Source organism: Cupressus sempervirens, chromosome 11, assembly GCF_028749045.1.
Source record: "Cupressus sempervirens isolate cs-2001-9-10 chromosome 11, ASM2874904v1, whole genome shotgun sequence".
NCBI classification, from domain to species: Eukaryota; Viridiplantae; Streptophyta; class Pinopsida; order Cupressales; family Cupressaceae; genus Cupressus; species Cupressus sempervirens.
In genome coordinates this window covers 493,177,527-493,186,477 of record NC_143128.1, presented here as the reverse complement: position 1 = coordinate 493,186,477, position 8,951 = coordinate 493,177,527, and positions in this window count along the sequence as shown.

The window sequence follows — 8,951 nt, the reverse complement described above, 5'->3', positions numbered from 1 at the left end:
AATCACAGTACACAAGATCTGTGTGTTAATTGGGCTGTTCGAGGTCTTTAGACATCATCATCCAATAATTATGAGGGGATGGTTTTGGCTGCTTCTTAAACAACCCTCGGAATCAATAATTTTCTTGTTTTAAGATCTACTCGAAGAAACTCCTTTCCACATGCAAGGGTTAAATCTCGGTCTCTCGAGTGTACAACGTCTAGTACAATATATTTGACAAAATATTAGCTTAATCTTTATTTATTTTTAAGGATTTTCATAACAGGCTGAGATAATGGAGGCTATCTTTCATGAAATTAAAGGAAAACCGTCGACTCAGGAATCTTGCCTTTAAATTTTAAATATTATTATTGGGTTCACTTCTTTTAAATAAAAAAGATGATTATTTATCATTTTGTATGTGCTGTGGTGATAAAAGAGATTGATAAAGTAATTGTCCTTTTCTTTAGTGCAAGGCTTTATATTATTCTTTAGATTGTTCTTGTTATCTTATCTGGGAGTCAAAATTTATGCTAACATCTTTTCATTTGAGAGTCAAAGATTGAAGAGCATTCATTTAAACAAAATTCTCTAAGATATCTTTGTTATCTTCATCCATTAATATTATGCATATAATGATGAATCTTGATAGATAACATAATCAAAGAAAATAATATCGCTTTAATTGTTTGTACTCAACCAAATGTAATGCAACCCTTTGTAAAAATAAGTGGTTTATTGTTTAAGTAACATTCAGTATATCATAGAATTGGTTTCATGTTTATGTAATATTTATTATACCATTTCAAATGTTAGAAATATTATTAGATAGAGTGATATTTAACAGAAAATGACATTTTTTTATGTATGCTTTTATAAATCAAATCTTCTATTGACATAAGATAAGAATTAATTATTGTTACTCCCAAGTGTGATGCAATTGTTTAGAGCTCTTGTAATAAAATGGAACGATTTCAGAAAGGAGAAATGAGTGATCATGAAGCATAAAGCGGGGGTTTCCAATGTGATGTATTTAAGTTCTAATCATTTGGGAAGGTCAACTACTAAATGTTTTGATTCAATACTTATTTAATGATGAAAGGAGCTAATGTCTAAAATTAGAGCATCTAGCAATAATATTGTAATATAAAGTTATATCATTTTAAAATGGAAGCACCTATTGTTTAAGACCTTTTAGCTCTCGGCCTTAGTGGTTTTATGGACCATGGATGAACGTGTGGTCAATCAGCTCCATCTCTTGTTTGCTTCTTTATTTTTCATCTACGTAGTTTTCGAGACCTTGGGGCTACCCCATCTTAGGATAACCTTGGAATAGTTAGATTTAGGTTAACTTATTTTGAATTCTACAATAGCATGACCCAAGTCGACCTATTCTTTGTGGACTTTGGGTCTTAGAACAAATTTTGTCTTGTTGATTGAAATTTGAAGATTGGGTGACCTCATTGGTCTGTTTTGTTTTCACATCTAAAAACTAGCATAAAAAGAAGCTTAGACACCTCATTTTCACACCCATGGTCATCCACATGCTATTAATCATTATACATGCAAGGAAACTCAACCTAGCATATTTCTAAAGCATTTCAGGCATTCAAAATTGAAGGATCCTTTGTGTGCTTTACATCTTCAAGATATAGTTTCATGTTGTTCATCAAGGGAGGAGATCTACATTGTTGTATTTATCATCTTATTCTTTGCTACACATTTGCATTCATGGCTCCATGGTGTGGTTTTGATTGATCTATTGCATTTATGGAGATTTCTTATATTCTTCGTTGTAATTTCAACATCTACAACATTGAAGTATTGAAAAATTATTATTGACAAGGGTTGTAGCAAGCAAAGTGAATATTTACATTTGTCTTACTTCTCATACTTTAGATTTCATCCTTTTCAAGGTTGATTACTCAATCTAGGGCTTGATCAAGGGAAGCCCTTCTCCAGAAAAAAAAAACTAATTATTCTTGTGTAGGAGCAAGACATTAGAATTGTGAATCCAGTGTAGAAAATTATTGGCTAAGAGCTTTGTGGAGAACTAAGGTCAATTTTTATTCTGTGCCCTAAGAACATATCCATCATCTTGTAAAGCATCCAAATGCTTTTCATTGAGGTTGATTTATCTATTCTATTTTTTCATTAAATCAATTGTTTTAATTTCACATTCACATTGCACATCTAAAATGATTAACATTGCATGAAAGAGGCCTTGATTACGTACTTAATATTAAATTGGGTTTAATATTGACATCCCTTCAGCCTATTTTGTTTTTAATTCTCTAACTTGGGTTCAAGAGTTGTGATTGGAATCTCCTCTTTCTCTTCTATTGAATGGTTTAGTGAGTGAATGGTTGGTTAATGAATTCATCTCATATAATTCACATTATTAATTCATTAGCCACATCTACTATTGTTCACTAAACACAAATTAATATAATCATATGCTTATAATTTCTAGGCGCAAGGGTAGAAAACTTGAAGTGTTAAAAAGGAAAAGGAAAAGGTAGAGGAAAATGAGATAGTGTACCCAAGAACAAGGTATTGGTATTTTTCCTTTTGATGTTCAACCTTCTTTATATTTTAAAACCTTAATCTTATTGTGGTTGATTTAAATAATTTATACAAATTAATACACATAAATAAACATATTCAAATGAAAATAAAAATTAAGAAAGAATTATGCACAAGGATCTTTTTTAGGCTATAGTCAACAATTAGTTATTTTGATATATATACCTTAATTGACTAAGCTCAAGCTAATCATGTGTCATTTTCTCATATTTGATATTTTTAATTAATCTTGATAATGTCATGCTAACTTTGAAATTTAATTATTTATGAGAGCTACATGTGTCATCGTGTGTAATTATAATTGAGGTCGTCGTCTCTTCAATTTATTAATGAGTATGAATCTTGATCAAACTATCAATAAACATGCACACATGGTTTATGATAATTGAACCAAATAGAAAAAATGTTTAATATGATAATGCTATCACAAGATCACATTACTTTAGCATAGAAAATGATTATAGATCTTTCATTTGCATATATTTTTAACATTGTGAATATCTAAATAATGTGATTACAGATGGACAATTTTTAGAATCCTTAGTCATGCCTCCTTCCAAAGTGATGATGCAACACCTATTAGACAACATAGAATTCTTCTTATCTAGTTTTTGCATTTAATTTTATTTCAATTTTTTGGTGGAATTTTTCTATGCTTCTAATTAATAACTCAAGCATAATTTTGAATGTAAAAATTATGCTTAATAAAATATTTCAAACCACCATCTATATCCTCCCATACTTCTATGTAACCTTCACAATACATAGGAAAATATAGCTACAAAAGAAACAAGTAAATAAATATTAGGTTGTTGTAAAATCAAACCATGTTCAACCAGGCATCAAGTGGATCAAGACTTGTCAGCTTGACATTCTAGCCTATTACACAAGGTCGTCATCTTCTAATGGAATTATTTCTAATGGTTAGGTCCAAATAGACCTTGGTACCACCTCCCTTCAACAACCATCAAAGATTATTAGTGAACACTCAAACTCATAAAGCTAGGTGAATTTGATGCACAATGCCTAAATAATTATGTCACAATGATGAAACATACATATACATGTACATCTCACGGAAAATAATTAGACAATGAAGGCTATTGAGAAATTGTGTAGGCCTCACATGTGAGATAAATGACTTTCTCCCTCATCATACAAGGATATCATGGAGAGTAACAATCAAAACATATACATCAAATATATCATTTTACTTATCATAAACATGTTAACTTAATCAAGGGTCAAAACATAATCAAATACATGTATGAATATAAAATCATAAGACAACCATAACTATCAAATAATCATCATATAAAGATAATCATAAGGTTTTCCAATAATCAACTATGGAAGAATAAACATCAATTAATATTCGTAATCAGTCATAAAGAAAGAAACATGACTAACACTTATATTAATGTCCATTTATTAATCAAGGGAATAATCATCAAATCATTTCTTGAGAAGTCATAAACCCGTGTAGAAAAGGGAAACATTTGGAAGGGTATTACAACCATTGGTTAATGTAGGTAAAATTAGGTCCTCCTTGTATAAATGTGATGGACTAGAATAAGTTTGTGCATCATACAGTACCACTTTTTTTGTGATTGAGTTATCATTATGCATGTTGGTTTTAATGATTAAAGGTTATTTTATATTTATTGATAATTTTGTCCAAGCATAATTCTATTTAATTGAAATTATTTTACTTTGGGTTATCTTATTAGGTCTTAATTCATTAATTTTGAATTTAACATTTTTGGATTTGAGTTAAAAGGTGACTTATAATGCTAAGTTGGACTTGTTTTCACTTATGGTTTTGGAATAGAAAATATACTCTCAAACCCTCTTTGAGAGAAACTACTCTTTTGATTTTTGGAGTGAGTCATTTTATAACACCCCACTAGGGAACCCAATATCTAGATTAACCTAAAATATGCAACTAAGTTTACTAAATATTATTTTTCTTAAGAGTTTACAAATTGTAATGTATCAAAAATGTGGAAGCAAGTAACAATAAGATAACACATAAGCAAGTAATAATAAGATAACATATGCACACAACATAACTCAAAACATAGATTACAAATATGTCAAGGGTTCTATAATGTAGAATTAATTATATTATTAAATTCACTAAGCACAAACATAATACAAACCTCCACATAATGTAGATGAATAATCAAGAACTACCATCAGATAAGAGGAATTCAAATACAACATATGCCATATTGGAACACATATAACTCTACATCTGTTGCACAAGATTGCAGATTATAAGATAAAAATCAAAGAATAAAGTACATATACAAAATCTCATAAAGGCACCATAACCAATATGTTCAAACAAGATACAAGAAAGATATAACAAGTCTCCAAATATGAACGATATAATGTAACCACTACAAGGATCATCCAACACTAGAACAAGACATCAAAAATAATCTCAGTGGTAAAAGTAACACAACACTCGACCTCATGAAACCCAAAGAAGGCACACTACCTTTGTGGTGATATATAAAATAGGCCCCACTTGGATAATTAAGACACAAAAACCAATCATATAAACTAAGGAAGGGATCTTGAAAAGCTCTCTCTCAAGGTGTAATACTCATACTAAGAAGATAATACTCACTAATCTAGAAACAACCAACACAAGTAGGAAACCTAAGATGCATATAGAGAAGTGTCATGACACAATCCAACTCTAAGGCTACCTAACAAACTCTTTGGATCTCATTCCTATAGTGATTCTATCTGATACTAGAAACCATTTTGTACAGACAAGTATACCAACTATGCAAGACCTCAATTGAGTATTATCTAAAGCTCCATCCTATCTTGTAGTGGTTCTCAAGGTAGACATGAGGAATGACAAATATTATTAATTCATTTTAACCTCTTAATAACTTTTAGTTATAACTTATTAAGTTACTTGCAATGGGTTACTCTGGGAGCCACGTATGGCCACAACCCCCATTGTAAGTCACTTTCCCTCTGTACACTTAGATGACCTACCCTAATGCTCCACTCAAAATAAACAAAGAGAAGACAAAACCAAAATCATAAAATATTCTCACAAATCATAAATCATGATAATCATCAAAGAAAAAAATGGAGCATACTAGCCAACATCACATCTTGTACAAAGATCAAACTATCCATCTTAATATAAACATTATCATACATCATCCATCCCATAATGGGTATCTAAAATATAACAACAATCCACAAAGTCTCTTATTACAAGACCAATCAAAATCAAAGCATTAATATCATCCATATTTAAACATGGAGTAACATAATCCATATAGGTAATCATCCAAAGCATAAAATAATTGTAAGACAACTCAAGGTGACCAGGTAAATTAGACTCAACATAAAAATGTGCATCATCTTTCATGGTCATGAAATAAATATTGGTATGCAAGAAAGTACATGAGAATAATCATAAATACCAAAAACCATACAAGATCCAATCAAGACTTCAAAATGGTTATAAAGACTCTCACCATAAAACTAAAGAGAAAAAAATTTAAAATCATAGAAAAATATGATGGTCAAAATAAGGTTGGGTATAATGATTTTGGTCGACATCATTACAAGTCAAAAGAGAAATCAATTCTTAAACTTATGTTGTTTAATTCCTAAGTTGACATAAATCCTCTAGTAACGAACTTCCAAAAAGACATTACATATATTTATAATCATAATATAGTTATGAGGAAAAAGGTCCAATGAATTTTCTAAGGTTTAGTCTGGCTACTGCTATTGACAATTGCAGAGGCCACATGTTGTAGTAGTAGCCTAGCTATCATTGGTAGCCTTGCATTATACAACAGTTGCTAGTTGTTAGTTTTTGCTATAATAATAAGGACAACACACTGTAGCTATTGAGTGGGCCTATAACCCCTTCCCTTATGGAGAATATGTGTGTGTGTGTGTGTGTGTGTGTGTACATATTTATGTGTATGTATATATACATGTGTGTGTGTGTGTGTGTGTGTGTGTGTGTGTGTGTGTCCATCTATGTGTATAAAATAAACCCTACTCTTAGTCTAGTAAGTTTTATTTTTCTAACCATTTGAAAACTAAATAATTATTTTTAATAAAAGAAAATAAAACTTTGATTTTCTTATATAAATAATAACATGGGTATTTTTACCCTACGATACCAAATTTTCCCATTTTCTATTTAAGGTTTTCTGATTGATTTTTTTTTGTACTATTTTCACACTAGAATTAAGAAAATAAATAATTCAACCAAAATAAAAAACATAATTTTTAACAATCTATGTAAACACAATGTAGACAAACTTTTTGAAGGAAATGTAAACATGGGCTTTCAAGCCTTACTTCCAAATCACAATTGAGTTGAACATCAAAAAAGGCCAAAAAGAAAATCCAAAATCTAGTTTTGAAACAAGTCTATAACTTTTAGCACCCAAATAATTCTCCAAAACTAGTAGATGTGATGAAAATAATAACCCAAAGCTCGTCATATAAAAAAATCCACTAGGTTTTCTAAAATTAAAGCTCAACCTTCAAAAAATAAAAATAATATTTTAATAATCTAATTCTTAAGCTAGGTCACTCAACTTCTTAATTAGGAATTAAATATTAATTTTTATTTAACTCACATGCATTCAAAAAGAAAAATTGTAACTCAATTATATTTAATATTTTTAGCATGATATTATAATTAAATTATACTGACATAATTTGGTCTAATATAATTTATAATTTTACTTTTAAAATTAATTCATAATATTTTTGGAATTTAATTTGTATTTTAATTTAGTAATTATTTAATTATTACATTGAGCATGAGCTCATTATGTAATGGTTGTTGTCAACCCTTGTGATAGGGAGGCTAAATGTTTGAATCGTACAAAGTGCACTCAATCTACATGATGTATGATGGACATGAGAGTCGAAAGGAATCATTGTTCAACATTAGTAAATTGTTTGAATCTCAAAGGATGTCATTTACACCCTATTGACACGATTGGGTAAAGTTTGACCATCATTGACTGCCATTGACTTGACAAAATAAAAACTAAGTTAAAAGTTTCATAATTGTGCATTTTTAAACTATTCACTATGGGCCCAAATCATCTTTTCCATTGGCTCTAGTTGGTTAGGTAAATGCTAGTGATGACTATATTTCACTGAAGAAGTATCTCAAACATTTTAGAGAAAGTAGGACCAAAGTGTTCCCAAGGTGCACTAAGCTACATCGACCAGTAATTTTTGGAGGGTGATATCACAAAGCTCGTTAAGGGAATTGGAAAATTGTTAAATTAAAAAGGATCATCTTATTAAGGCCTACTAGAATACTTCTCTATTTTTACAAATTCAGTTTGGTTTTCATTTGGTGACCCAATCTTGGTTGGTGCTAAAAGTTGTATTATTACTCAGTTAAAAGTTGCATGATAATGCATCTTTAAAACTATCCAACATGGGATCAAATCATCTGCTCCATTGGATTTTATTAGTCGAGTAAATGCTGGTGACAAACTCATTTTTTCCATAGAGTATCTCAAGCATTGTAGAGCATGTCGGACCAAAGTGCTCCTAAGGTGCACTAAGCCAAATCAAACAACCATTTTTGGAGGGTGATATCTCAGAGCTTGTGAGAGGTGTTGGTAAAATGTCAAGTGTCAAATGACCATCTTGCCAAGGCCTAAAATTATGTATCTAAATTTTTGGATATTCCATTTTGTTTTCATTTGGTGACTTGATCTCGATTGATACCAAAAGTCGATTTATTGCTAAGTTAAAAGTTGCATAATCATGCATCTTTCAAACCATTCATCATTGACTCAATTTTTCTACTCCATTGGCTCTACTTGGATGAGTAAATGCTAGTGATGATTTCATTTCATCCACAAAGTTTCTCAAATTTTGTGGAGCATGTCTAACAAAAGTGTTCCTAAGGTGCACTAAACCAAATTGGCAAAAAAAAATTGAGGCAATGTCTAAGATCTCATTAGGGGTATTGTTAAATAATTAAGGGAAAAATAATCTTCTTACCAAGGCCTACAAGTATGCATCTTAGTTTTTAAAGACACTTCTTGGTTTTTATTTGGCAACTTGACCTTGCGTAGTGCTAATAGTTGCATTGTTGCTTAGTTGAAAGTTACATAATCATGCATCTTTTAAACTGCTCATCATGGGTCCAAAAATTCTTCTCAATTGGCTTTGGTTAGTTGGGTGAATTCTAGTGACAACCTTGTTTCACCCACATAATATCTCAAACATTTTGGAGCATGTCAAACTAAAATGTTTTTGAGGTGCCCTAAGCCAAATCAAGCAATAAGTTTTGGAGGGTAATATATCATAGCTCATGAGGGGTATTGATAAACCATCAAGGGTACAAC